General features: G+C 39.0%; 1 protein-coding gene across 1 annotated transcript in view; it reads right to left on the bottom strand.

Moving 5' to 3' along the window:
• Positions 1–27,850, bottom strand: part of SCD5 (stearoyl-CoA desaturase 5) — a 170,112-nt gene that overhangs the window by 23,179 nt on the left and 119,083 nt on the right. The window lies entirely within an intron of this gene.

Here is a 27,850-nt window from a genome sequence, read left to right as displayed (position 1 = left end):
CTGGGCTTATTAGAACTTTAAATTTTCAAGAGTAAAAAGATTCTGAAAGAGTACCTGAGGGGGATCACTTCAAAGTCAATGTTTTGCCTATGTATATGCAAGGCATTAGATGCTGGTGACAATTAGAAGAGAAAGACTTCAGTCGGGTGTGGTGGCTCACACCTGTAGTCCCGACACTTTGGGTGGCTGAGGTGGGCAGATCCCTCGAGCTCAGGAGTTCAAGACCAGCCTGGACACATGGCAAAACCCTGTCTCTACTAAAAATACAAAAATTAGCTGGGTGTGGTGGTGCGTGCCTGTAGTCCTGGCTACTTGTGGGGACTGAGACAGGAGGATCACCTGAGCCTGGAAGGTGGAGGCTCCTGTGAGCCCTGCTCATGCCACTGCACTCCAGCCTCGGCAACAAAGTGAAACCCTGTTTCAAAAAAAAGAGAAAGACCTCAGACCCCTCAAGTTAATTATCCCTTCTTCTAATACAACTTGTACCCAAACTTTCAATATGAAGTTTGAATGGTTTAAATCTTGGTCCCCCACACCCTCTTCTCTTTTCCTGGTAGTTGGTGCAGTTAATAAACAGCAAAGGCGCAAAGGGCACAAAGAAAAAGAAATGCATTATCATATTAAATAGAGCTACCACAGTTGTAGACTCTCTCCCTGCCCGAGCTCCCACATTAGAAGGTGTTTCCTAATCTCTATTCCTCTTTTTCTCTGGAAACACTTGACCTTCAGGATCCAGAAATCCCCTCACTACCACCTGGGATTCTAAGACTCTTAACATCACATTTTCCCCCTAAAATGTTGGTTATTACAGTCACATATGAAATGTAGCTCTCTCAGTCCTTTATAGCAAATATTGGCCCTCTGATTGTAAGAGAAAGTTTTCATTATCACAAAAATCCATGTTCTTAGTGGGGCAGAACTAGTTGGGCAGAATTTGAAAGTCGATGATAGACAGACAGATAGATAGATAGATAGATAGACAGATAGATATAGATAGATATAGATAGATAGGCTTTCAAATTATGCCCAACTAAGAACCATATATGTATATAGTTTCTCCAAATCTCTTGATAGTTAGGACATCTGAGTAATTGTTTTTCTCTTCTTTAAAATGGAAGACTGATAAGAGTAGGTTTATAAAAGAAAGTCAAATGGCAGAAGAGTCCTCACACTTCAGTTGAGTCAATGAGTATTTTTTTTTTTTTTTTTAATCAAACGGAGTCCTGCTCTGTCACCCAGGCTGGAGTGCAATGGCACAATCTGGGCTCACCGCAGCTTCTGTCTCCCAGGTTCAAGCAATTCTCCTGCCTCAGCCTCCCAAGTAGCTGGGATTACAGGCGCCAGCCACCACCCTGGCTAATTATTGTATTTTTTGTAGAGACGGGGTTTCACCATGTTGGTCAGGCTAGTCTTGAACTCCTGACCTCAGGTGATCCACCCACCTCGGCCTCCCAAAGTGAATGAGCATGTTTTGACAAATCACATTATCTCAGCACTAGGATCTTTTTATCTGTGTGACAGATTTATTATTGTTTTATAGGAAAACAGGCAGTGTGAAGAGAAGTAAGTGACTTGGACAGGGAGCCTGTCCAAAGCCAATATCTGACAAGAATTTTCTTCAGCTGGTAGGTTGACAATGATTTCTTTGGTCTCTATTTCACTGGGAATTCATCCCTTTCACTCTTTGTAATTTTCATATTTTAGACTAAGAATTTGACTCTTAGACTACCCTTTGCAGTTAGATATCTTTACCCAGGAAGGGAGCTAGCCTATGCTTTACTTTAAAAAAAAAAAAATTTTTTTGAAGGCGTGAAAACATTTCTTTAAGCAAAGCAAAAAGGGGAGAATGTGAACTTCTAATTTCCAAGGTGGGATTACATCAAATATCTAGACATTGGCTCTCCATCAGGACCCCCTGCCTCTGGCAAGGGGTGGGCAACAACCTAGATAACGTCCTCTCCAGGTAGGTGGCTCCCAGTGGCACTCTGCAACTTGTCTGGTCAATGTGATACTTCCCGCTGTTAGCCTAGGATACCTAGGAGGGAAGGCTGGATGTCTGGGCATCCACTCACAGTCCCTCTCACTGTCTGTGATAAAAATTCAGCCATTCCTGTTGATAATAATGACAAAAATTGTAGAATATCTAGAAATAAACCAAAAAAGAAACATGTAAGACCTACACATAGAGAATTTTTAACATTTACTGAGATATATAAAAGAAGTCTTAACTGAGAATAAACTCTGTTCCTGAAGAATGAGAGCCGTCAGGTGAAGGCCCTCACCATGCCAGTCAGAAAGAACCATCACTTCATGTAGACTTCTTCAAGGACCTCATCTTAACATTCCCTCTGAAATTGTGAATCCCCTTTGGTTCTTAATATCCTCATCTACTACAGTGTCACTTTCGTATACAAATTTGGGAGTCCCTGACTATTTCATAAGCATGTGCCTTTTCTTCCCAATTAAATTACAAGATATATAAAGGCAAGGACTCTCTTTTTTTCCCTTTGTATCTTCCATACCCCTCATTATGGAAATACCTCTACTTATAAATTTTCCATTTAAGGAAGTTCACAGGTATGAACAAAGCAAGGTGGAAAAAGGCTTTAATCTTTTTACCTATCACCAGCAGATGGTATTAGTGGCCACAAGCAAGCATTTGGCCACACTTTGTTCATTAGTCAGGGGTGTGTTAGCTAGGTTTGTGCTAAAGTTCTGAGATATTTTATGAACAGCAGTAACATCATCAGTTACAAAAGTATAAAAGTAGTGAGTGTCTTTAAGTTGCTGCTAAAAAGATGCACATAATTAGGATGAAAACAAAAGTAAAAATAGTTTTTCAAACTGGAAGTCATGAGAGAATGCCAACTGTTGCAGGTGGCTCATGGCACAGCAGGAAGAATTCTTAAGGCTAAGGAGTGAATAGTGATCAAAGAGGAAGGAACAGGGATTGGCAAAATGAAAAAGGAAACTTTTTGAGACTGGAGCTAAATGTTAGCAACAATTAACTTTCACATGTATTAACTAATTTAGTCACTCAATAATTTTGTAAGATAGATATCATCATTACCCTCTGGGCCTACATTTTGTTAATGTTGGTGAAGGCCAGGAGTTTATAAGGGAACTTAAGCCTAAGCACAGTGAAACAGCTGTTGCTGACACGTCTGCTGTAAGCCAAGGGTGGCTCCTTGAGTTCCAAGTTGCTGGGTTCAGAGACCACCCAAATCAGCAGAACATCAGCTGGTCAGTGGGTGGCAAATGAAAACACTGTAGACATCAAAGGTCCACAATAGGGGAAAATGTTTAATAGAATGTAGGGAAGAGACAAGTACTCCTGGTTTTAAAGCTTTGATAAGACTACTTATATATTTTATTATTATTATTATACTTTAAGTTCTGGGATACATTGCAGAATGTACAGATTTGTTACATAGGTATACACGTGCTACAGTGGTTTGCTGCACCCATCAACCCATCACCTACATTAGGTATTTCTCCTAATGCTATCCCTCCCTTAGCATCCCCCCCCAACCCCCCAACAGGCCAGGGTGTGTGATGTTCCCTTCCCTGTGTCCATGTGGTTTCATTGCTCAACTTCCACTTAGGGAGAACATGCAGTGCTTGGTTTTCTGTTCCTGTGTTAGTTTGCTGAGAATGATGGTTTCCAGATTCATCCATGTCCCTGCAAAGGATGTGAACTCATCTTTTTTATGGCTGCATAGTATTCCATGGTGTATATGTGCCACATTTTCTTTATCCAGCCTATAAATGGGCATTTGGGTTGGTTCCAAGTCTTTGCTATTGTGAATAGTGCTGCAATAAACATACATGTGCATGTGTCTTTATAGTAGAATGATTTATAATCCTTTGGGCATATACCTGTAATGGAATTGCTGGGCCAAATGGTATTTTTGGTTCTAGATCGTTGAGGAATCACTACACTGTCTTCCACAATGGTTGAACTAATTTATACTCCCACCAACAGTGTAAAAGTGTCCCTATTTCTCCACACCCTCTCCATCATCTGTTGTTTCCTGACTTTTTAATGATCGCCATTGTAACTGGTATGAGATGGTATCTTATTGTGGTTTTGATTTGCATTTCTCTAATGACCAGTGATAATGAGCTTTTTTTCATATGTTTGTTGGCCTCATAAATGTCTTCTTTTGAGAAATGTCTGTTCGTATCCTTTGCCCACTTTTTGATAGGGTTGTTTTTTTCTTGTAAATTTGTTTAAGTTCTTTGTAGATTCTGGATATTAGCCCTTGGTCAGATGGATAGATTGCAAAAATTTTCTCCCATTCTGTAGGTTTCCTGTTCACTCTGATGATAGTTTCTTTTGCTGTGCAGAAGCTCTCTAGTTTAATTAGATCCCATTTGTCAATTTTGGCTTTCATTGCCATTGCTTTTGGTGTTTTAGTCATGAAGTCTTTGCTCATGACTATGTCCTGAATGGTATTGCCTAGGTTTTCTTCTAGGGTTTTTATGGTTTTAGGTCTTACATTTAAGTTTTTAATCCATCTTGAGTTAATTTTTGTACAAGGTGTAAGGAAAGGGTCCAGTTTCAGTTTTCTGCATTTGGTTAGCCAGTTTTCAGAACATCATTTATTAAATAGGGAATCCTTTCCCCATTGCTTGTTTTTGTGTTCATCAAAGATCAGATGGTTGTAGATGTGTGGCATTATTTCTGAGGCTTCTGTTCTGTTTCATTGGTCTGTGTATCTGTTTTGGTACCAGTACCATGCTGTTTCAGTTACTGTAGCCTTGTAATATAGTTTGAAGTCAGGCAGCGTGATGCCTCCAGCTTTGTTCTTTTTGCTTAGGATTGTCTTGGCTATACAGGCTCTTTTTTGGTTCCATATGAAATTTAAAGTAGTTTTTTCTAAGTCTGTGAAGAAAGTCAATGGTAGCTTGATGGGGATAGCACTGAATCTATACATTACTTTGGGCAGTACGGCCATTTTCACAATATTGATTCTTTCTATCCATGAACATGGAATGTTTTTCCATTTGTTTGTGTCCTCTCTTATTTCCTTGAACAGTGGTTTGTAGTTCTCCTTGAAGAGGTCCTTCACATCCCTTGTGAGTTGTATTCCTAGGTATTTCATTCTCTTTGTAGCAATTGCGAATGGGAGTTCACTCATGATTTGGCTGTTTGTCTACTATTGGTGTACAGGAATGCTTGTGATTTTTGCACATTGATTTTGTATCCTGAAACATTGCTGAAGTTGCTTATCAGCTTCAGGAGATTTTGGGCTAAGATGATGGGGTTTTCTAAATATACAATCATGTCATCTGCAAACAGAGACAATTTGACTTCCTCTCTTCCTATTTGAATACCCTTTATTTCTTTCTCTTGTCTGACTGCCCTGGCCAGAACTTCCAATACTACATTGAATAGGAGTGGTGAGAGAGGGCATCCTTGTCTTGTGCTGGTTTCAAAGGGAATGCTTCCAACTTTTGCCCATTCAGTATGATATTGGCTGTGGGTTTGTCATAAATAGCTGTTATTATTTTGAAATACATTCCATCAATACCTAGTTTATTGAGAGTTTTTAGCATGAAGGGGTGTTGAATTTTATTGAAGGCCTTTTCTGCATCTATTGAGATAATTATGTGGTTTATGTCATTGGTTCTGTTTATGTGGTGGATAATGTTTATTGATATGTGTATGTTGAACCAGCCTTGCATCCCAGGGATGAAGCTGACTTGATTGTGGTGGATAAGCTTTTTTTTTTTTTTTTTTTTGATGGAGTCTTGCTGTGTCACCAGGCTGGAGTGCAGTGGTGCCATCTCAGCTCACTGCAACCTCTGCCTCCCAGGTTCAAGTGATTCCCCTGTCTCAGCCTCCTGAGTAGCTGGGACTACAAGTGCGTGCTACCACACCCGGCTTTTTTTTTTTCTCTTTTTTTGTATTTTAGTGGAGACGGGGTTTCACCATGTTGGCCAGGATGGTCTTGATCTCCTGATGTGCTGCTGGATTTGGTTTGCCAGTATTTTATTGAGGATTTTTGCATCAATGTTCCTCAGGGATATTGGCCTGATATTTTCTCTTTTTGTTGTGTCTCTGCCAGGTTTTGGTATCAGGATGATGCTGGTCTCATCAAATGAGTTAGGGAGGAGTCCCTCTTTTTCTATTGTTTGGAATAGTTTCAGAAGGAATGGTACCAGCTCCTCTTTGTACCTCTGGTAGAATTTGGCTGTGAATCCCTCTGGTCCTTGGCTTTTTTTGGTTGGTAGGCTATTAATTACTGCCTCAATTTCAGAACTTGTTATTGGTCTATTCAGGGATTCGACTTCTTCCCGGTGTAGTCTTGGAAGAGTGGATGTGTTCAGGAATTTATCCATTTCTTCTAGATTTTCTAGTTTATTTGTGTAGAAGTGTTTATAGTATTCTCTGATGGTAGTTTGTATTTCTGTGGGATCAGTGGTGATATCCCCTTTATCATTTTTTATTGTGTCTATCTGATTCTTCTCCCTTTTCTTCTTTATTAGTCTGGCTAGCAGTCTATTTTGTTAATCTTTTCAAAAAAACAGCTTCTGGATTCATTGATTTTTTTGAAGGGTTTTTCATGTCTCTATCTCCTTCAGTTCTGCTCTGATCTTAGTTATTTCTTATCTTCTGCTAGCTTTTGAATTTGTTTGCTCTTGCTTCTCTAGTTCTTTTAATTGTGATATTAGGATGTCAATTTTAGATCTTTCCTGCTTTCTCCTGTGGACATTTAGTGCTATAGATTTCCCTCTAAACACTGCTTTAGCTGTGTCCCAGGGCTTCTGGTACATTGTGTCTTTGTTCTCATTGGTTTCAAAGAACTTACTTATTTCTGCCTTAATTTTGTTATTTACCCAGTGGTCATTCAGGAGCAGGTTGTTCAGTTTCCAGGTGGTTGTGCGGTTTTGAGTGAATTTCTTAATCCTGAGTTCTACTTTGATTGCACTGTGGTCTGAAAGACTGTTATGATTTCCGTTCTTTTGCATTTGCTGAGGAGTGTTTTACTTCCAATTATATGGCCAATTTTAGAATAAGTGCGATGTGGTGTTGAGAAGAATGTATATTCTGTTGATTTTCACACATAACAATATTCATCTTAAATGTAAATGGGCTAAATGCCCCAATTAAAAGACACAGACTGGCAAATTAGATAGAGTCAAAACCCATCGGTGTGCTGTATTCAGGAGACCCACCTCACGTGCAAAGACACATATAGGTTCAAAATAAAGGGATGGAGGAATATTTATCAAGCAAAAAAAAAAAAAAAAAAGCAGGGGTTGCAATCCTAGTCTCTAATAAAACAGACTTTAAACCAACAAAGATCAAAAAAGACAAAGAAGGGCATTATATAATGGTAATGGGATCAATGCAGCAAGAGGAGCTAACTATCCTAAATATGTATGCACCTAATACAGGAGCACCCAGATTCATAAAGCAAGTTCTTAGAGACTACAAGGAGACTTAGACTCCCATATAATAATAGTGGGAGACTTTAATACCCCACTGTCAATATTAGACAGATCAACAAGACAGAAGATTAACAAGGATATTCAGGACTTGAACTCAGCTCTGGACCAAGTGGACCTCACAGACATCTATGGAACTCTCCACCCCAAATCAACTGAATATACTTATGTTTTTATTTATAGAAATACATCTGGAAATGATAGCTTAAACTCCTCTTAATCACTTTTGACTTACAAAAATAATCAACACGTGTACAGCTTTTTAGAACCTAAAGTCTTTATAAATGGAATATCTCCTATAGAGTGCTGTATGTGTAGTTAATAACACAAATATTTATTGCACATCTCCTCCGTACTTTCACGTATATTAACTAATGTATTCTCCCAATAATTTTGTAAGGTAGGTATCATTATTACCCTGCTCTAGATGTGGAAATAGAATCTCAGAGACAGAATGACAAAACTGAAATCTTTTTTATTTTAGGACCATATTTTACCTCCCCGTAGCTGCCTCCTTGTGTCAACTGATTAAATGAATAAATAACCTAATGTTAGCACAGACTGCATCTCTGTCTATACTTCACGCCGTTAAAAAAGGCCTGGGTATGGAGTCCCTGTCTGTTATTCTATACGTTATCACCAAGCCTCGCTGTTGTATATCTCTCTTCTGACCTTCAGAATACCTCCAGGGACACAGAAAGGGCACGCAGCATCAAGCAGCACTTTTCAGAGTGGTTACAATGAGTATGTAACAAAGCTAAAATGTGTAATCCGGGAAGGGTGACTTTCAATATATGCCCTTGATGCCATTCACGAAGCATCTCACACGCTGCCTCTTGATTGAGAGCTCTTCCTTGTTTCTGGATGTGCTGTGTACTGATAAAAAATAAAGAAAATGACTGAGAGTTCCACCCAGGTTTGTTCAGCAAGGGTTTAATTTCTCTAGTGCTCCTGTAGAAATTGTGTCAATAACAAAACCTTGCATCTCTCAATCTAATCATCCCTTGACACATTCAATAGGATATAACTATAGATAGGGGCTGAGGAATTAGAGTAAATTAGATAAAAGGAAAAGCTCCTGGTAGCTCTGACATGACAGCCTGCACATGACTAATCTAAATATTCATTCTGGGTAATGGAATAGCTATCAACAAATTCATTACTTACAACAATATTTCCACTTCAACTGTCAACTGACGAGGGGTCTCCATAATACATTGCTGTCAGCAGTTTGCAGCAGTAAGAGAGAAAAGGTACTTACATTTCACAAATATGTATGAATCATGCTCTTGATTTTTAAAAGGGACTCAGCCTTATTTAATATGTTCAGAAAATTGCTGTCACAAGGACATCAACCTCACAAATCATCTTATGGAAAGAACAATTTGGACAGCAAAAATAATGGATGTGTTTCTAGCTAATCACTCCGTGTCTTGCCTTAAGTACATGCATTTATGCCTTCAGATGCCTCTTGTTTAAACAAATTTTTCTCCTATGCCACTCTCTAGCCCAGCATTAATTAGATTCTTTAGAAAAAGAGACTTTCAGGTTGTAAACCAGCACTAAGGTGACATTCATGAATTATGGAGTCATATGTCCTAGCGCAGAGAGCTGAAGAGAGTAAACATGAGAAATACGCAACACACCCCATCTGTTAATTCACCTACCTAGACACCAGATTTTGTGACCATTCTACCTTCTTCCTCCACTGAGAGGTGGGAGGATTCTGGACAGGGACGTGGGGACGTTTCCACTGTGTCAGATTTTTCTCTCCAACAAAAAAGGAGGGAAATGAAGAGACAGTGTCTTTGTCTTTGGCCATGGGTAGTGAACAGAACAGTGTATCTTATTTATTTATTTATGAGACAGGGTCTCCCTGTGTCACTCACTCAGGCTGCAGTGCAGTGGCTCAATCATAGCTCACTGCAGCCTCAAACTCCTGAGCTGAAGCAATCCTCCTGCCTCAGCCTCCTAAGTAGCTGGAACTATAAGCACATGCCATCGTGCTCAGCTAATTTTCTTATTTTTGGTAGAGACAGGATCTATGTTGCCCAGGCTGGTCTCAGACTCCTGGCTTAAAGCAATTCTCTCACCTCAGCCTCCAAAAGTGCTGGGATTACAAGCATGAGCCACCACGCCCAGCTATCTGTTTTAAAAGGCAATGCTACAAATGGCCCAAAACATAAAATTGTAATCAAAGATTTTGAAATTAATATGAAAATAGGTATAAAAGCCAAGAGTGCTACGTATTATTTGACTTGGCAATTCTGATTTTAGCTAAAGGAAAGTATCATAGCTGTGGTCAAAGATTTATATACCAAGTTGATCATCATACCATTATTATAATGGTTAAAAAAAAAAAAAGATGGGGCCGGGTATGGTGGCTCATGCCTGTAATCCCAGCACTTTGGGAGGTTGAGGTAGGTGGATCACCTGAGGTCAGAAGTTCGAGACCAGCCTGGCCAACATGTTGAAACCCTGTCTCTCCTAAAAATACAAAAATTAGCCGGGCATGGTGATGGGTGCCTGTAATCCCAGCTACTTGGGAGGCTGAGGCAGGAGAATCTCTTGAACCTGGGAGGCGGAGATTGCAGTGAGCCGAGACCACGCCATGGCACTCCAGCCTAGGCAACGAGCAAACTCCGTCTCAAAAAAAAAAAAAAAACAAAAAAAACCACACATGGTAGAAATCCTTCAGTGTTCATGAAAAATAATTATGATACATCGTCACAATGAAATATTAAGCAACCATTAAACTAGAAAGATTTTACAGTATTCTGTTAGATGAAAAATGCAGACTATAAAATAGGATGCAGAGTTCTGTGTCTGCTTAGATGTAGAAAGTCACTAGGGAATATTGCTGTCACCTCGACAATGAGAAAAAGCTGACTAATATACACAACCATAACTTTTCTTTAACTCATCAAGAGTTAAGGTCACAAGGCAACTAAGTAATCTGAATTCCAAAGAGTCATAAACCCATCCAAGGAGAGACAGTACACATGAATATGAATGGCTTCACTTTTGTCAAAGCAAGGAGAAAGAGATGGCTACCACACAAGTAGATAAGAAGAAGTCAGCTAAAAATTTAACAAAATTCTTGAAGGTCAATATGGGATAGCCTCAAGCCTCAGACACAAAGGAGTTTGTACTCACGCTCAAGCTTTTCTTTAGGGCCCCTAACTGGGTGCTCACAAGGAAGGTTGGGGACAGGGTAGAGTGGAGACCCAGGACCCCCTCTGCCACATAGACATGCAGGAGCTGATCAGCTGCTACTGGCAACAAGAACAAAGCCTTGCCTTCTTCCCCAGGGCCCTCTCTTACAAAGCAAAATCTTAACCCATTTATGCCTGAGGTTGCAATTTTTTGAATTTTTGCAATCAGACCTTGGCGATGACCTTGAGCAGCAGGATATAAATAACTCCCACATGCTTAGCGTTCCAATAATGGAACACTAGGCATAAATGTGTTTAAGCTGCTGGAGGAATACAGACACCTTCTGGCCCTTAGGACTGGGCAAAAGTATATTGCTCTGGGAGAGCAACTGAAGCAAAACTGTTTGTCTCTGGGGGAGGTGTTGGGAAACCCTCACCCCCAGACATAGGCAAAGAAACATTGCTGCTGAGGGAGAGACAGAAGCAAAAATCTTCTGCCCCTTTGAGGAAGAGCAGGAAACCTGCTTGTGCCCAGGATCTTGCACTGCTCAAAAGCAGAGGTTGGCTACTGCAGGAATGCTAAGAAACCCTTGACCCCAAGGTTCAGGCACAGGAGCCTTGCCTAAGACTGATACTGGACCAGGACAATGAAGAAAAACCCTCTACTCTTATAAACAGCCATGCACAGAGACACAAACAATAGAAGTCCACCCTTTGTGTAGGAGCAAGAGCATAGGGAAAGATCTACTTTGTGACACAGGTGTGCAGGGACAGCTAAAAGCCGAGGGTACAGAATGAATACTTAGAAAACTCCTCTGGCACATCAGGCTCTAAGCACATAGTAAGAGTAGCCATCCAGTGAAGCCTGTGGTGCACTAAGGATAATAATAGCAACAGTAAAATCTAAACTCAGCTCAACTTCTGATTAATTGACCCAACCCCAACCTCTTCCACCCACACATACTGAAGGTCTGAAAGAAAAAGAGATGTGCCCATTCTCAAGCATAAATAATATTTACCTTGGTCTTTCTGTTCTTACAGAAATAATGTTCGGCATTCAATTAAAATTGAGTCACACAAAAGTGCAAGGGGGGGGGAACAAAAATCATTGTCAAGAGATAAAGTAATTAATAGAACCATTCTCAGAAATGGCCCGGATATTACAACTATCAGGTAGGGACTTTAAAGTAACTGCAATGAACATGTTAAAGGGATCTATGGAAAAGGTGAACATGCATGAACAGATGGGAGATTTTATCAATGTCTAATGCAAATCTGGTAAATAAAAACAAAATCAGAAATGAAGAGTGCCTTTGATGGGTTCATTGGCAGTCTAGACATAACTGAGGAAAGAATTAGTAAACTTGAAGATATGCCAATAGAAATTATCCAAGCCAAAACATAAAGATAAAAAGGAGTGAAGCACATCCAATATCTGTGGGACGACATAAAATGCTTTAAAATAAAATGTAATTAGAGTCCCAGAAGAAGCCAGGCATTGTGGCTCATGCCTGTAATCTCAGCACTTTGGGAGGCCAAGGTCAAGGCAGGAGGATCACTTGAGGCCAGGAGTTCAAGACCAGCCTGGGCAGCATAGCAAGACCCCATTTCTCTCTCTCTCTCTCTCTTTCTCTCTCTCTCTCTCTCTCTCTCTCTCTATATATATATATAAAATACACACACACACATATATATACACACACACATATATACATTTTTTAAATTTAATCAGGCATGGTGGTGTGTGCCTGTAGTCCGACTCAGGAGGCTGAGGCAGGAGGATCATTTGAGCCAGGAGTTTGAGGCTACAGTTAGCAGCTATGATCATGTCACTGCACTGAAGCCTGAGTGATGAGACCCTGTCTCAAAAAAAAAAAAAAAAAGAGTTCCAAAGAAAAAGAGAAACAGGTTAAAAAAAATTAAATATAATGGCTAAGAATTTTCCAAAATTAATGAAAGACAACAAGTTGCAGATCTAAGAAGCCCAGAGTCCCAAGAATACCTCTCTCCTTAAAAAAAAAAATGAATCTAGATACGTCACAATCAAACTGCTGAAAACTGAAAATAAAATATATTGAAGTCAGTGAGAAAAAAGGAAACATTACGTGCACAGGGATAATACAAATCACACAATGATACAAATCAAAAATTATGTAAGGCATAAGACAAGGTACTGACATCTTTAAAATACCAAGAGAAAAAACCTGACAACTCAGAATTTTATGTCTGGTAAAAATACCTTTAAAAAATGAAGGTAAAATAAAGACCTTCAGACAAACAAAAGCTGAGAATTTATTGCCCATAAACCTGTGTTACAAGAAATATAAAGGAAGTTCTTCAGGCAGAAGGAAGATATCAAGTGGAAATTAGGATACACACATACAAAAATAAAGAAGCTGGAAATGAAATAATAAAGGTAAATATTAAATTATATTTCTTACTTTAATCACTTTTACATAGTATATAGGAAATGCATACTTTTTTAAAAAGCTAGCTTGATACATAAAAAACCTTAGAAAAATATACAGCAAAATTTTAACTGATCTTTTTTCTAAGTGGAAGGATTACAAATTATTTCATTTTAATCTTGATGCTGATTTGCATTTAAAAATTTTTCTACAATGAACCTATATTACATTTTATGCTAAAAAGTGTAATTTTATTCTTATATTTTGTTTATATTATACAGATTTCAAGAGCTGCGGGGTTATAGAAATTTTATAAGCTAATTGTTAAAGGAAATAATAACTAGAAAATGAATTTTCTGTTATGAAAAGCTTTCTCTACTTTTTATGTCTTACCATATGGGAAAAAAGAAGAGACACTAAAAAGGCAAGAAGAGCTGTTTTCTCTGATGCATAAACCAATAATAATAGATTGAATTCTTTAGAATATGAATAACGATTGAATAAAAACCTTTTATAAGTACTGTTGATTACTGGGTGACGCCCTGGATCTACAGCCATACACTTTCTTGAAAGTCTCTTTATTTTAAGAAAATGTTAGCCGGGCGTGGTGGCGGGCGCCTGTAGTCCCACCTACTCGGGAGGCTGAGGCAGGAGAATGGCGTGAACCTGGGAGGCGGAGCTTGCAGTGAGCCAGATCGCGCCACTGCACTCCAGCCTGGGCGACAGAGCGAGACTCCGTCTCAAAAAAAAAAAAAAAAAGAAAGAAAGAAAATGTCCAGTGTAGATTAAAAGATTATTCTACATAGCCTAGAAAGAGAACCAGGAATCGATAATATCTAAATATTAGTGAGAATGGTATCTACTTGCATCAAAAGATCTTTGTAAAATTTAACCTTGCTTTAACTTCTACATAAATATTTAAATGTTGCATAAAAACTAGCTAGGTTTTCTCCTTAGCTTTGGTAGTAAAGTAGCATTTTACTAAAGAAAGAATAATTGGGAGGCCGAGGCGGGCGGATCACGAGGTCAGGAGATCGAGACCATCCTGGCTAACACGGTGAAACCCCGTCTCTACTAAAAATACAAAAAATTAGCCGGGCGTGGTAGCGGGCGCCTGTAGTCCCAGCTACTCGGGAGGCTGAGGCAGGAGAATGGCGTGAACCCGGGAGGCGGAGCTTGCAGTGAGCCGAGATCGCGCCACTGCACTCCAGCCTGGGCGACAGAGCGAGACTCCGTCTCAAAAAAAAAAAAAAAAAAAAAGAAAGAATAATTTAGTGCAAACATATACTGTTCTTCTTTTGACTTGGTTAATCAAGGCTATGGGAAGCCAAGATTTAGAATTCAAGTCCAGATTCCAGGTACCACCATCTACATGACAGAGTTATTGAAAGGATAAGAGACAATGTGTGTAAAGACATAATGCAGGTACATAGTAAGCAGTTAATAAATAGCAACTATAGCAATCTAGGGGAAAATAAATACATATTTTTTAAAAATAGCAGCTATTATTGGCTACTGAAGTGAATCAAAGATGCATGAGGATGCCTTTATTGCCATCAACAATTAAGTTAATACTTTACAAACAGCAGTCCCAGAATCCATTGACACCTGTTGATTAATAAGTTTACCATGTTAGTTAGTGAAGTACTCAGGTTCCAGAAATTTGAGCAACTGTCTCCTCATCTTGCCAGGGGAATTTCTTGCACATAGAAATGGGATGGTCAAAGTGGGGAAAGAAAAATGACTGCTAATGCAGTTGGTGTATTTTTATACACACACACACACACACATACACACACGCATGCAAATTCTCCTAAAGCTCTACTAGGAAAAGTACCTCTTACAGAGGCAAAAAAAATTGACATTTTTGACTTGGAAAATTTTTAAAAGTCATAAAAAGCTATTGAATTATGTACCACACTGATTTTTCCCCCACCCAATATTTTAACCACTACATTAGGGAAATTTTGGTGTTGATGCTGTAACCTCAATATTGAATCATCTCTGTCTTGTATCCCAGAATATAATTCAGCTGTTTGGCTACAACAACCATGTCTCTTTAGAAAGGCCAAAAGTTTAATAAAAGTGGTTAAAGGATATTTTACCTTTTCCATTTACTTTTAACAAAAGGTATCGAATTAAACACAGTTCACACCTCTTTAGTTGATTTTACCAAGTTCTTGAAACTGGAAAATTCAGAATTTTAATTTTTGCCAACTACAGCTGGATGCAGGGAGAATTATTAAAAGGAAAAAAATAATTTATTCTCAATTTTTTTTGTTTAACAGTAGCTGTCATTTTCAGGGACAGTCTCAAAATTTTTGCAGAGCCAGGATAAGATGTAGTGGTTTGAGGTGAGGGCAGAGTAACAGAGACTTCAGGGCTCAAGCTGTTAACCAAAGATATACTGCCTCTCAAAAATGGGAGATAAGATTCAAGGAGAGGAAATATTTACATTCACAAGGAATGTTTGAAAAGAATAAATCAAAGCAGGATGATGAAGTGAGAAGAGAATATAAGAGGACAAAATTCCTCACTTCCCCACCAAAAACAACAACAAAAAGAGTCTTGCTGAGCAATAGGTTAAACAGCTTTTGTTCTCTTATAAAACTGTGAGAGAAGAAGAACATCACGGCATTAAGAACACAGTGTGACAGATGAGGCAAAATGTGTCCATGCAGAGAAGGGTACAAGAAAAGGAACAAAGCTGTCTGGCAGGTGAAAAGACAAAGACTATAGGGAGAGAAAGAGGCAAATAGACAAGAGGGAGTGAACCGAAAAACAGATCAATGGGACGGAGATTGAGTAACGGGAGAGATTGAATGGGGAGGAGCAAAGCTGTCTGTAGAGAGAGGGGCCCAGTCAGGCATTGGGCAGATGTGTGCTGGAGTTTCCTCTTCCCACATTCCCAGACCCAAACTGGGGAGCTCTAGAAAGACAGGGCAAGTACTCTCCAGAATCTTATTTTCTTTTTCACTGTTCAATCTACAGCATCTTGAACATCGCCTGACATATAGTGGGTACTCAAAACATAGTTGTCAAATGAATAAGCGATACATGTAGAAAAGAGAAAGAAGCCGACTTCGCTGAGAAAATGCCACATGCCTCATGGCATCTGTTATTAAACTGTGAGTTGGCAGAAAGGATACCAAAGAGCTGAGCTCTGCTTACAGCATGGCCAAGTGATGCTTACCTTAGGGCCAAGTTTGGTTTCCCTGCTGCAGGACCAGTATTTTACCTGAGTAAAATAGGCAATCACCAAACCCAGGGTAATTGAGTAGTAAGGGAGTGGCAGAGCATGGTTGTACTTAAAAGCCCCTGTCTCCATGTCTCTCCCCAAATTCCAAACACGTGTTTAGATGCTTGGATGTCCCATCATCCAGGGTCTCTCCTTTGAGATGATTTCTACAGAGTTTTTCACAAAATACAAATAACCAACCAAGGCTTTGAATGTGCTCGACATCACTAACATCTAGGGAGGAATTGTTCTATTAACTTAGCAACAAGTAGAGGGACCTTCATGGCAAATGGACTGAGAACAAAAAGAGACTCCCCAAAGCCCTACATAAAACCATGATCAAAGAGCAACGGATTCAGTCAAGGGAGATGGAGTCAGGTTGGTTGCAAATCCCCAGATGATACATCCCACTCCATTGAGAAGCCCTAAAGTAGAAGATGAAGGTGGGGTAGAGAAGCAAAGATGAGTCAAATATTGTTTTGTCTAACCACCCTGCCCTGGATAGATATATGACGCTCAAAATGGAGAAATACACTTAGGGTTTAGACAGGCAAGGCTACATAACGTTAAAAAAAAAAAAAGGAAAGTATCAATTTCCAGTTTCTGGTTCCACATGAAGAGCTCAGAAGTTGCCACTCATTCTAACAAGAAGTAAAATGCTGAACAAACTGAAAAAAAGTCAACAACTCTGAAATTAGTAAGAGATGTGAGATTACAGGGAAAACCACTGTTCCCAAAATTGGACAGACAGGCAGATACAGAGAATCACAACATAGGGAGTGGTTCACAGGAACTAGTGGTGTGTTAGGAAAACCTGACCTTAATTGAAGAATTGCTGGAGGCTAGGTATGGACAAGTCTGAAGGTTAAAATCTCCAAGGGGGATCTAGTCATAGGGAGTCCCCCATGTTTTTGTGACTTTTCCTTCCAGGAGCTTGACCAGGTTCTCAGAGTAAGTATCAGAAAAAAAAAAATAAATTCCCTTGTATTTCCACCAGGAGGAGGGGAAAAGAGCCACTTTGAAATATACCAGAGTATTCTGTTCTTAACAAGATCTACCTTCGGGAGAAACTAGTTAGCCAGAGCCTGACCTGCTGGGGTTTTATTTAGAGCCTAACCAACCTGGGGGAGGGAAAATACTCAACTCCAGCCCATTCTAGCCGTCTTGTTCCACCTAAATGAGGAGAGAAGAAACTAAGAAACACTTGTGGAGTTCACAGTCCAGAGGCATAAGTTCACTAAGAGACTGAGACCTAATCACAAGGCTCTAGAATGTATCTCCTACCCCCACACACCTCCCACCACACTACTGAAGACCTATATACAGCAGTTCCTTTTACTCAGTACATCATGTCCAGATATCAAGAAAAAATTATAAGGCATAATAAAAGGCAAAAACCAAAGCAAAACAAAACACAGCTTGAAGAGACACAGCAAGCATCAGAACTAGATATAGCAAGGACGTTGGAATTGTCACACAGGAATTTAAAATAACTATGATTAACGGGCTAAGGGCTGTAACAGACACAGTAGGTAGCATGCAAGAACACACGGGCAATATAAGCAGAGAGATAAAAATCCTAAGACAGAACTACAAAGAAATGATAGAGATAAAAAATGCTGTAACAGAAGTGAAAAATGCCTTTGATAGGCTTATAAGTAGACTGGACATGGTTGAGGAAAGAATCTCTGAGTTTGACGAAATATGAATAGAAACTTCCAAAACTAAAAATCAATGAGAAGAAATGCTCAAATAAAACCACAAAAGGCAGAAAAAGAATAAAAGACAAAAATAGAAACAAGAAAAATTGCAACAAATAGAAAATAGTAACAAATATGGTAAATATCAATTGGATGGAATAGTAACAAATATGGTAAATATCAATTGGATGGAATATCAATTCCATATCAATTGATATGGCAAATATCAATTCCATATCAATTCCATATCAATTGATATGGCAAATATCAATTCCATATCAATTGATATGGCAAATATCAATTCCATATCAATTGATATGGCAAATATCAATTCCATATCAATTGATATGGCAAATATCAATTCCATATCAATTGATATGGCAAATATCAATTCCATATCAATTGATATGGCAAATATCAATTGGATGGAAATATCAATTTATTTCCATCAATAAAAACTTTGACCATCAATGGTCTAAATGCATCCATTAAAAGACAGAGACTATCAGAGTGGATCAAAAAACAAGACCCAACTATATGTTGTCTACAAGAAACTGACCCACTTTAAATATAAAGACACATATAGATTAAAACTAAATGAATGGAGAAAGATATAACATTCTTATAATAATCAAAAGAAGGTAGGAGTACCTATATTAATTTCAGACAGAGCAGACTTCAAAACAAGAAAAGTTATCAGGGATAGAGAGACATTACGTTAACAATACAGGGGTTAATTCTCCAAGAAGACATAATGATCCTTAATGTGTATGCACCTAACTACAGAGTGTCAAAATATGTGAAGCAAAAACTGATAAAACTGCAAGGAGTCATAGATGAATCCATAATTATAATTGGAGATGTGAACAGCCCACTATCAGAAACAAACAGATCCAGCAGGTAGAAAATCAGTAAAGACATAGTTAAATTCAACAACACCATCAATCCACAGGATATAATTGACATCTATAGGCTACTTCATCCAGCAATAGCAGAATATGCATTCTTCTCAAGCTCACATAGAACATTCACCAAAATAGAGCACATTCTGAGCCATAAAAAACACCTTAACAAATTTAAAAGAATAGAAATTATACAATGTTTGCTCTCAGACCACAATGGAATTAAATCAGAAATCAATAATAAAAGACAACTGGAGGCCAGGCACAGTGGCTCACACCTGTTATCCCAGCACTTTGGGAGGCCAAGGTGGATGGATCACCTGAAATCAGGAGTTCGAAGCCAGCCTAGCCAACATGGTGAAACCCTGTCTCTACTAAAAACACAAAAGTGAGCCATGCGTGGTGGTGTGCTCCTGTAATCCCTGCTACTCAGGAAGCTGAGGCAGGAGGAGGATCACTTGAACCCAGGAGGCAGAGGTTGCAGTGGGCTGAGATTGCACCACTGCACTCCAGCCTGGACGACAGAGCAACACTCTGTCTCAAAAAAAAAAAAAAAAAAAAAGACAACTGGAAAACCCCAAAATACATGGAAATCAAACAACATACTTCTAAATAACACATGGGCCAAGAAAAAAATCTCAAGAGACATTTAAGAATATTTTAAACTAAATTAAAATAAGAACAAAACTTATCAAAATTTGTGGGATGCCATAAAAGCAGTGCTTAGAGGAAAATTTACAGCATGACTACATATGTTAGGAAAAAAATATCTAAAATCAATTAACTAAGCTTCAATCTTAGGAAACTAAAAAAAGAAGAGCAAATTAAATCCAAAGTAAGAAGAAGAAAATAAATAATAAAAATTAGAGCAGAGAGAAATGAAATTATGAACAGGAAATCAATTTTAAAAATAAATGAAACCAAAAGCTGGTTCTTTGAATCAATTAATAAAATTGATAAGCCTCTAGCCAGACTAAGAAAAAAGAGGTAGGGCACAAATTACTAATATCATAAGTCAAAGAGGGGACACCCCTACAGATCCCATGGATATTAAAAGGATAATAAAGAAATACTATGAACAACTCTGTGCCCACAAAATTGATAACCTAGATGAAATGGACCAAATCATTGAAAGGCACAATCTACAAAAACAAGAAAAAATAGACAATCTAAATAGGCCTATATTTATTAAGTATATTGAATCAATAATTAATACCCTTGCAAAATAGAACCAGACCAAGATGGTTCTATTTTGGTGAATTCAACCATATATTTAATTCTCTATGATAACTGGTATAATTTCTAAAAGAGCGAATTTCTTTTTTAGAAAATAAAAGCAAAGGGAATACTTCTTAATTCATTCTATGAGATATCACCATAATACTCAAACAAGACAAAGATATTATAAGAAAACAACAAACCAATATTTTTCATGAGCCAGATGCTAAAAATCTTCAACAAAATGTTAGTAAATTAAATCCAACAATGTATAAAAAGAATTATATACTCCAACTAAGTAGGATTTATACTAGGTATGCAAGGCTGGTTCAAAATTTGAAAGTCAATTAATGTAATCTACCACATTACAGGCTAAAGAAGAAAAATCACATGACCATATCAATAGATGCAGGAAGAGCATCTGACAAAATGCAACACCCATTGATGATAAAATCTCTCAGTAAATTCTCAATGATAAAGAATATTTACAAAAAATATACAGCTAATGTCATAAAGGTGAGAGACTATATACTTTTCCTCTAAGATGAGGAAAAAGGCAAGGATGTACCCTCTTATCACTCCCTTTTGACATTATATGGAAGTCCTACCTAATGCAATAAGATAAGGAAGTAAAAGATACACTGATTGGGAAGGAAGAAATAAAATTGTCTTTGTTTGTAGATGATGTGATTGTCTTTGTAGAAGATCTGAAAGAATTGAAAATAAAAAACCATTCCTGTAACTAATAAGCTATTACAACAAGGTTGCCAGATACAAGGTTAATATACAATAGTCAATTTGCTTTCCCACATACCAGCACAAGTGGCATTTGAAATTAAAAACACAATACCATTTACATTAGCACCATAAAAATGAAACAAGTATAAATCTAACAAAACATGTACAAGATCGGTATGAGGAAGATCATAAAACACTGATGAAAGAAATCAAAGAAGAACTAAATAGATGAAGAGTTATCCCATGCTCATAAATAGGAAGACTCAATATTGTCAATGTCTGCTTTTCTCAACTGGATCTATATTCAATGCAATTCCAATCAAAATCCCAGCAAGTTATTTTGTAGATATTGACAAACTGATTGCAAGGTTTATACGTGGAGGCAAATGACTCAGAATAGCCAACACAATATTGAAGGAGAAGAACAAAGTTGGAAGAGTGCACTACTTGACTTCAGGACTTACTATAAAGCTAAAGTAATCAAGACAGTGTGGTACTGGCACAAGAACAGACTAATTGATCAATGAATCATAACAGAGAGCCTAGAAATAGACCCACACAAATATAGTCAACTGATCTTTGACAAAGGAACAAAGGGAATACAATGGAGAAAAGGTAGTCTTTTTAACAAATTATGCTGGAACAACTGGACATTTGCATGCAAAAAAATGAATTCAGACACAGACTTCACACACCTCACAAAAAGTGACTCAAAATGGATCACAATTCTAAATGTAAAACACAAAACTACAAAACTTCTAGAAGATAACATGGAAAATGTAGATGACTCTGGGTTTGACAATTTATATATGACATCAAACGGCATGATTCATGAGAGAAAGAATTGATAAGCTGGACATCATTAAAATTTAAAATTTCTACTTTGCAAAAGATACTGTCAAGAGAATAAAAGGACAAGCCACAGACAGGAATAAAATATTTGCAAAAGACATATCTGATAAAGGACTGTTATCCAAAATATATGAAGAACTCTGAAAACTTCACAATAAGAAAGCAACCTGATTTAAAAATGGACCAAAGATCTTGACAAACATCTTACTAAAGACAATATATAGATGGAACAATAAGCTTATCTCATCAGGGAAATACAAACTAAAACAACACTGAGATACAACTACATATTAGTCAGAATAGCCAAAATCCAGAACATAGACAACAACAAATGTTGGCAAGATTTTGGAGCAACAGAAATTCTCACTCATTGCTGTTGGGAATGCAAAACGATACAGCCACTTTGGAAGACAGTTTGGCTGTTTCTTACAAAACTAAAAATATTGTGACTGTACAATCCCACAACTGTGCTCCTTGGTATTTACCCAAAGGAGTTGAAAACCTATGTCCGCACAAAAACCTGCACATGAATGTTTACTGTAGCTTTATTATTACCAAACTGGGAAGCAACCAAGATGTCCTCCACTGGGTGAATGGATAAAAAAACTTCAATAGATCTAGACCACATTTTGGTCAATATTCAGCACGAAAAAGAAATGAGCTATGAAGTCATGAAAAGACATGGAGGAAGCACAAATAGATATCGCTAAGTGAAAGAAGCCAATCTGAGAAGGCTACATACAGTATGATTCTAACTATACGACATTCTGGAAAAAGCAAAACTATAGAGATAGTGGAAAGATCAGTGGTTGTCAGGGCTTGGGGGAAGAGAGCGATGAACAGACAGAGAACAGAGGATTTTTAGGCAGTGAAAATACTCTGTAAGATACTACAATAGTGGATACATTTGTCATTATATATTTGTCCAAACCCATGGACTATACAACACCAACAGTGAATCCTGATGGAAACTATGGACCTTGGGTGACAGTGACGTGTCAATGTAGGTTCAACAAATGTAACAAATAGTCACTCTGGTAAGGAATGCTGATAATGGGAGAGGCTATGCATGTGTGTGGGCAGGAGGTACATGGGGTATCTCTGAACCTTCCTCTCAATTTTGCTAAATTGAACCTAAAACTGCTCTTTAAAATAATGAGCCTTTAAAAACAACAAAAAAGAGGGTATCACTGAGAGATGTGATGCTCATTCTTGGGAGGTGGGAGAGAAGACTAGAGATAACAGACTAGGGGATGAATTGAGGTGAAACAGTCCTCAAAAATATTCTGGATGTTTGAGTGCCTTTCTTCCTGGAATGGCAATATTTATACATTTTGATCTCTTCCCAAGGCACCAGAACAGAACTGATTTGCTCTTTTGAACCATTCCATCCATTTTCTTTCAGTTTATCTCATCACCATGGCAATGAGGCAAGGACCTTGTTTTTATGTGTCTGGACTAGCATCCTCCCTGGCTACTTTAAAAATGCATGACAGCATTTACATGTAACCTCTAGAGGAATGTCTTCCCTAAAATGGGACTCAATGGAATAAGCAAAGCATTAGGAGAAACAGTCTCTGGATTTTATCTTCATTTTGTCATCTGAGAAAGATGATTTGAGATTCCAGTTTCTGTTCATTATTGGAGACAGAGAGGCTACCCACTTGGTTCACAAAAAATAAGACTGAGGAATATGAGATGACAAATCGCTCTGCTTAAGGCAGAACAACTGTGTGGCTATGGCAGAGACTGCTAATCGTTTACCCCATATCTATTCACCCTTCCTTCCTTAGAAACAAAACCAAGATTTTATTCAAGGGTCCAACGCATTAACCAAGAGAATACATTTCCCTGTTTCCCTGGGTGCAGATATGGTCAATGAGAGACAAGTGGATAGGTTGTATCTTCTAGGAAGACTCCTTAAAGGTGACCGACTCAACTCACCAATGTGCTCCCTTCGGCCTCCCTGATTCCCCTTCTGGTTGGAGATTTAGTGATCAGTTTGCACCATGAAATGACACTGAGAATGAAAGTCCCCTGCTAAGGATGGTAGAGCAGAACGATAAAGGAATCCCAGTTCTCTACTGACCCTGCAGTGCTGCCATGTCCTCCCTGGACTGCCTGTCTCCAGAATTCTTTTATACATAAGAGACATAACCTTCTGTCTTGTTTAAGCCAAACACAATTCTTGATGGATCCACGCTCAACCTTATGAATGGCTCACGGATAGGTTCACCCCAACATTTGCAGGTTTCAGGCTAGGAGTATAGGTGGAAGTCCCTAGCCTGCAGTTCATCCCTTTTCCTTTTCCTTTTCCCCTTTTGCTCTGTCCCATTAGGTGGATATCTGAGCTCACACTTTAAAACTTAAGTCCCTGTGCTAACACTGCCCCTTGGCCACTCTTCAGGCCTAGGCTCTATGTATTTCATGTTGGGAGAACAGATCCCAGGAGGAGACTGCTATAGGCTCTAGAAGAGAGCTCAGAGCATTTAGGGAGGAATCTAGGACTCTAGGAATCCAGGGCATGGCCCAGAAGTCAAGGAAGATTTAGGCAGGTGTCATGTTCCTTTGGCCCTGTGATCTCCTCACTTTGTGGAGAGAAGTGTGGCCCTTTAAGTCATAAGACCTAGGCCAGGGGCCCTAGTTGCCAGAGCCTAAAGGCAATACCACTGGCTTCTCTCCCTTGCACCTCCTAATGGCTGCCTTTACACAATTTACACATTGACAGTGCAGCAAAATGTGGTTTAGTCCAGTTAACTACTTGTTATGACAGCCTTCATAAGATTATCTTTTAGGGTCTGGAAGTATAGCTTGAAATGTGTTGTTTTCCTGCTCCTACCTTCTCTCTTCCATGAGACTGTACAATGGAAAGCTGATTAAGCCTGACTCTCTGCCAAGCTTTTCTTTAGTAAGTTGTTATTAGAATGGCTCAGCAAAAGTTTATCAATCAACTGCAATATCTGTGTTAGTGTCCTGAGTGGACTGAAGGAGGAGCCTCTAAATCCTCAGTCTCTATCACCTGTTTGAGTAAACTCTCCAAGAAGCACTTAGCTGATTGATCTGCACAAACATTGCACCCTGGAAGTGTGGTGGAGTCAGCTGTGAATTCTGATTGCCTCCAACTGGAACAGGGACTGTTCCTCTAGGAAAGTCATACAAGAGCAGGTGGAGATTCAGCCCACGAGAAGTGTGCCACTGAAATGACCCAAGTCTGGGCCCCAAATGCAGGTGGGCACCTTTTTCTGTTACTCAGGAAGCTCTCTGTGCAGCCCAGGGTAGCATGAACTGAGATCTGCTGTGACGGTGCCTGACACCAGGATCCACCCCTTCAGCTCCTATCCCCACATATAATGACTTTGATTCCTGTGAGGACTCTCCTCTCCACCACCTAACTGGCAGGACCGGTAAAGCCAGCTTCACGAACATGAAAATATCTGAACAGTTGACTGCCTCTGTGTATGCTGGAAACTTGCTTCATTTAGTTCAGTGATTCTAAGCCTTATTTTGGATTACGGATCTCTATGTTCTCTATGCTGTATAATTACCACAGGACGTCAGTGCTCACCCACACATCTGAAGACTGCTGTAGCCTCTTTCAAACAGTAAAGTATAATCACAAGAACATTGAGTGAATAATCTAAGATGCATGTACTTCTGGCTTCATCTTTCTATCTACATTTTACTAGTTTGCTCATAGGATGTATTACACAAACACACACATACATATTAGGATGTTCTGGCATCTTAAAAGCCTTTCTGCTTGGGGAGAGCCTGGCTTTCCTGGGCCTAGGCAATTCTTAGAGATAATAAAGGGCCCAGCCAGGAGCATGCCTTTAACATGCAAACTACATGATCCAGAGCCATCTCTCTCCTGTTTGGCCTGTACACTCAAAGAGCAGTATTCATCTACCTTAATCATTCTGGGGCTAGACCAGGCAACTAGGGGTGACCTCTATAGTTTAGAATGTGTTCTAAACTATAGTTCTGAGAGGAGGTCAATTTTAAGCTGTATCCTCAGCACTGATTCCCAGCAGGAGCTCAATGATACATGTGACATGATGATATGAATGAATGGTTTCTGATAGCCACAGCCTCCTTTAGTTACTGGACTGGTGATGAAAGATGTTCTCAGATGACTATTCAGGGAGCTTGCTGAAATAGTCTTTGTTCTTCTTCCTGCATTTAGAAATAGTCTTTAGACATATGTGCCGCCAATACACACATAATGAATCAGATTACAACTTTTTTTTATGAGAAAAGATGAAAAAAAATCTTCCATTTTTATGGTCAGAGAAACCCAGACTATTATACCCGGCTCATTTCTCATTAATAAAACAGAAAATCTTTTGCCTTCTCATCTAAGCTCTTCAAATTAATCTAAGGTCTGATTGTCCCAAAGCATTACTAATTATACAGCAACATCATTTGTATCACAGAATTGGAAATGACATACATAGCTGACCACAGAGTGATGGTTAAATAAACTATGACATGCTCAACTGATGGAATCTTCTGCACCCTTTGACAATAGTGTCTGCAATACAATCTGAGGTAAAGGGTGAGACATAAAATTACATATGCGATACGACTGCCATCATGCAAAATATATGAAATAGAAAGAGATACTACTGAATATTAATAGTGTCTGTTTATCTGTTAAGACTGTGAATGATTTTCTTTCTACTTCTCTGAATTTTTCATCTTTTTCTCTAATGACCTTCAACATTTTACACTCATAGTGAAAATCAACATCAATAAATCATTGAATTAAATGCAAATATCTTGTTGGCTGGGCGCAGTGGCTCATGCCTGTAATCCCAGCACTTTGGGAGGCCGAGGAGGATCACTTGAGGTCAGGAGTTCAAGACCAGCCTGGCCAATATGGTGAAACCCTGTCTCTACTAAAAAATACAAAAATTAGCCGGGCGTGGTGGTGCATGCCTGTAGTCCCAGCTACTCGGGAGCCTGCCGCAGGAGAATCGCTTTGAACTCAGGAGGCAGAGGTTGCAGTGAGCCGAGATCACGCCACTGCACTGCAGCCTGGGCGACAGAGTGAGACTCCATCTCCAAAAAAAAAAAAAAAAAAAGAAAGAAAGAAAGAAAGAAAACATCTTGTTATTTTCTGCTATAAAACTTGATACTGGGTATTTTCACCTAAAAGAGCTGAATTGAGATGTACAGAGAAAACCCTACAGTGAAACCAACAGAAAGCAGTGATGGAAACACAGAGAATTCTCTAGTCTATCAACTGCCTGTGTAATAATAATAATGGCTGACATTCACGAAGCTCTTACTATGTGCCAGGCATTTTCCATACATTTTAAAAATATCTTCGTAAAAGCTGTAGGAGATAGGTATTGCTGTTACTCCCATTTTATAGATGAAGCTGAGACTTAGAGTGGTTAATTCATTTGCTAGTAAGTGGAGGAGTCAGAGACTTTGATTCCAGCAGTCTGTCTCCATGGTCTGCCAGTTTCTCACTATGCTCTACTGCTCCCCCCAGCGTAAAAGGAGAGGCTTTGGGGGGAAAGAGCACAGTCCTAAGCCATCCTTCCTTTCATGCAAAGATTCTTGTGTTGAACAAAGGCATAGCCTCCATGTCCATTTTCAGTCTGAAAAGGAGATTCTGTTTAGGTAAGTCCTCAGATGACTCCTACCCATCAGTGGAGATGGTCACTAGTAACCACTTATTCAACATGTTGTCTCAAGGCTCTAACTGGAGCATGGTCCATATGTTGCCCATCTTTGCACATAAATCTATTGCTTTAGGTGCTACAAGCTCATCAGAGCCAAATTTTGCAGACCCAGACCAACCCAAGAACAAAGGTCGCTCTCTACTTGCCAGCACAATTGTAGGCACTCTTTCTTCATGTGCTTGTAGAAAGCAGTTTCATCCTGCAAATGCTGGCCGACTGAGTATGCTCAGCCGACACCATCAGGGCATATGAGTGCTTTGAGGCCTTCTGTTGAATGGTCTCATTTTCTCTGCACAGAAACCTACTAGTGTAACGTTTCCATGAGTGATGGGCAGGGCAGAGGTTTCACTACAAGAGAATTTCAGGACACAGTAGGATACCTGGAGAGAGTTCAGTCCTTTTGGAGTCAAGTAGAGTCAAGTGTGTCACTAAAATGAAGCCAGTCCCCCTTCTGCTACTCCAGAGAATCATGAATGGGGCAGTGG

Source organism: Pan paniscus, chromosome 3, assembly GCF_029289425.2.
Source record: "Pan paniscus chromosome 3, NHGRI_mPanPan1-v2.0_pri, whole genome shotgun sequence".
In the NCBI taxonomy this organism is placed as follows: Eukaryota; Metazoa; Chordata; class Mammalia; order Primates; family Hominidae; genus Pan; species Pan paniscus.
This window is presented reverse-complemented; position numbering and strand designations above follow the sequence as displayed.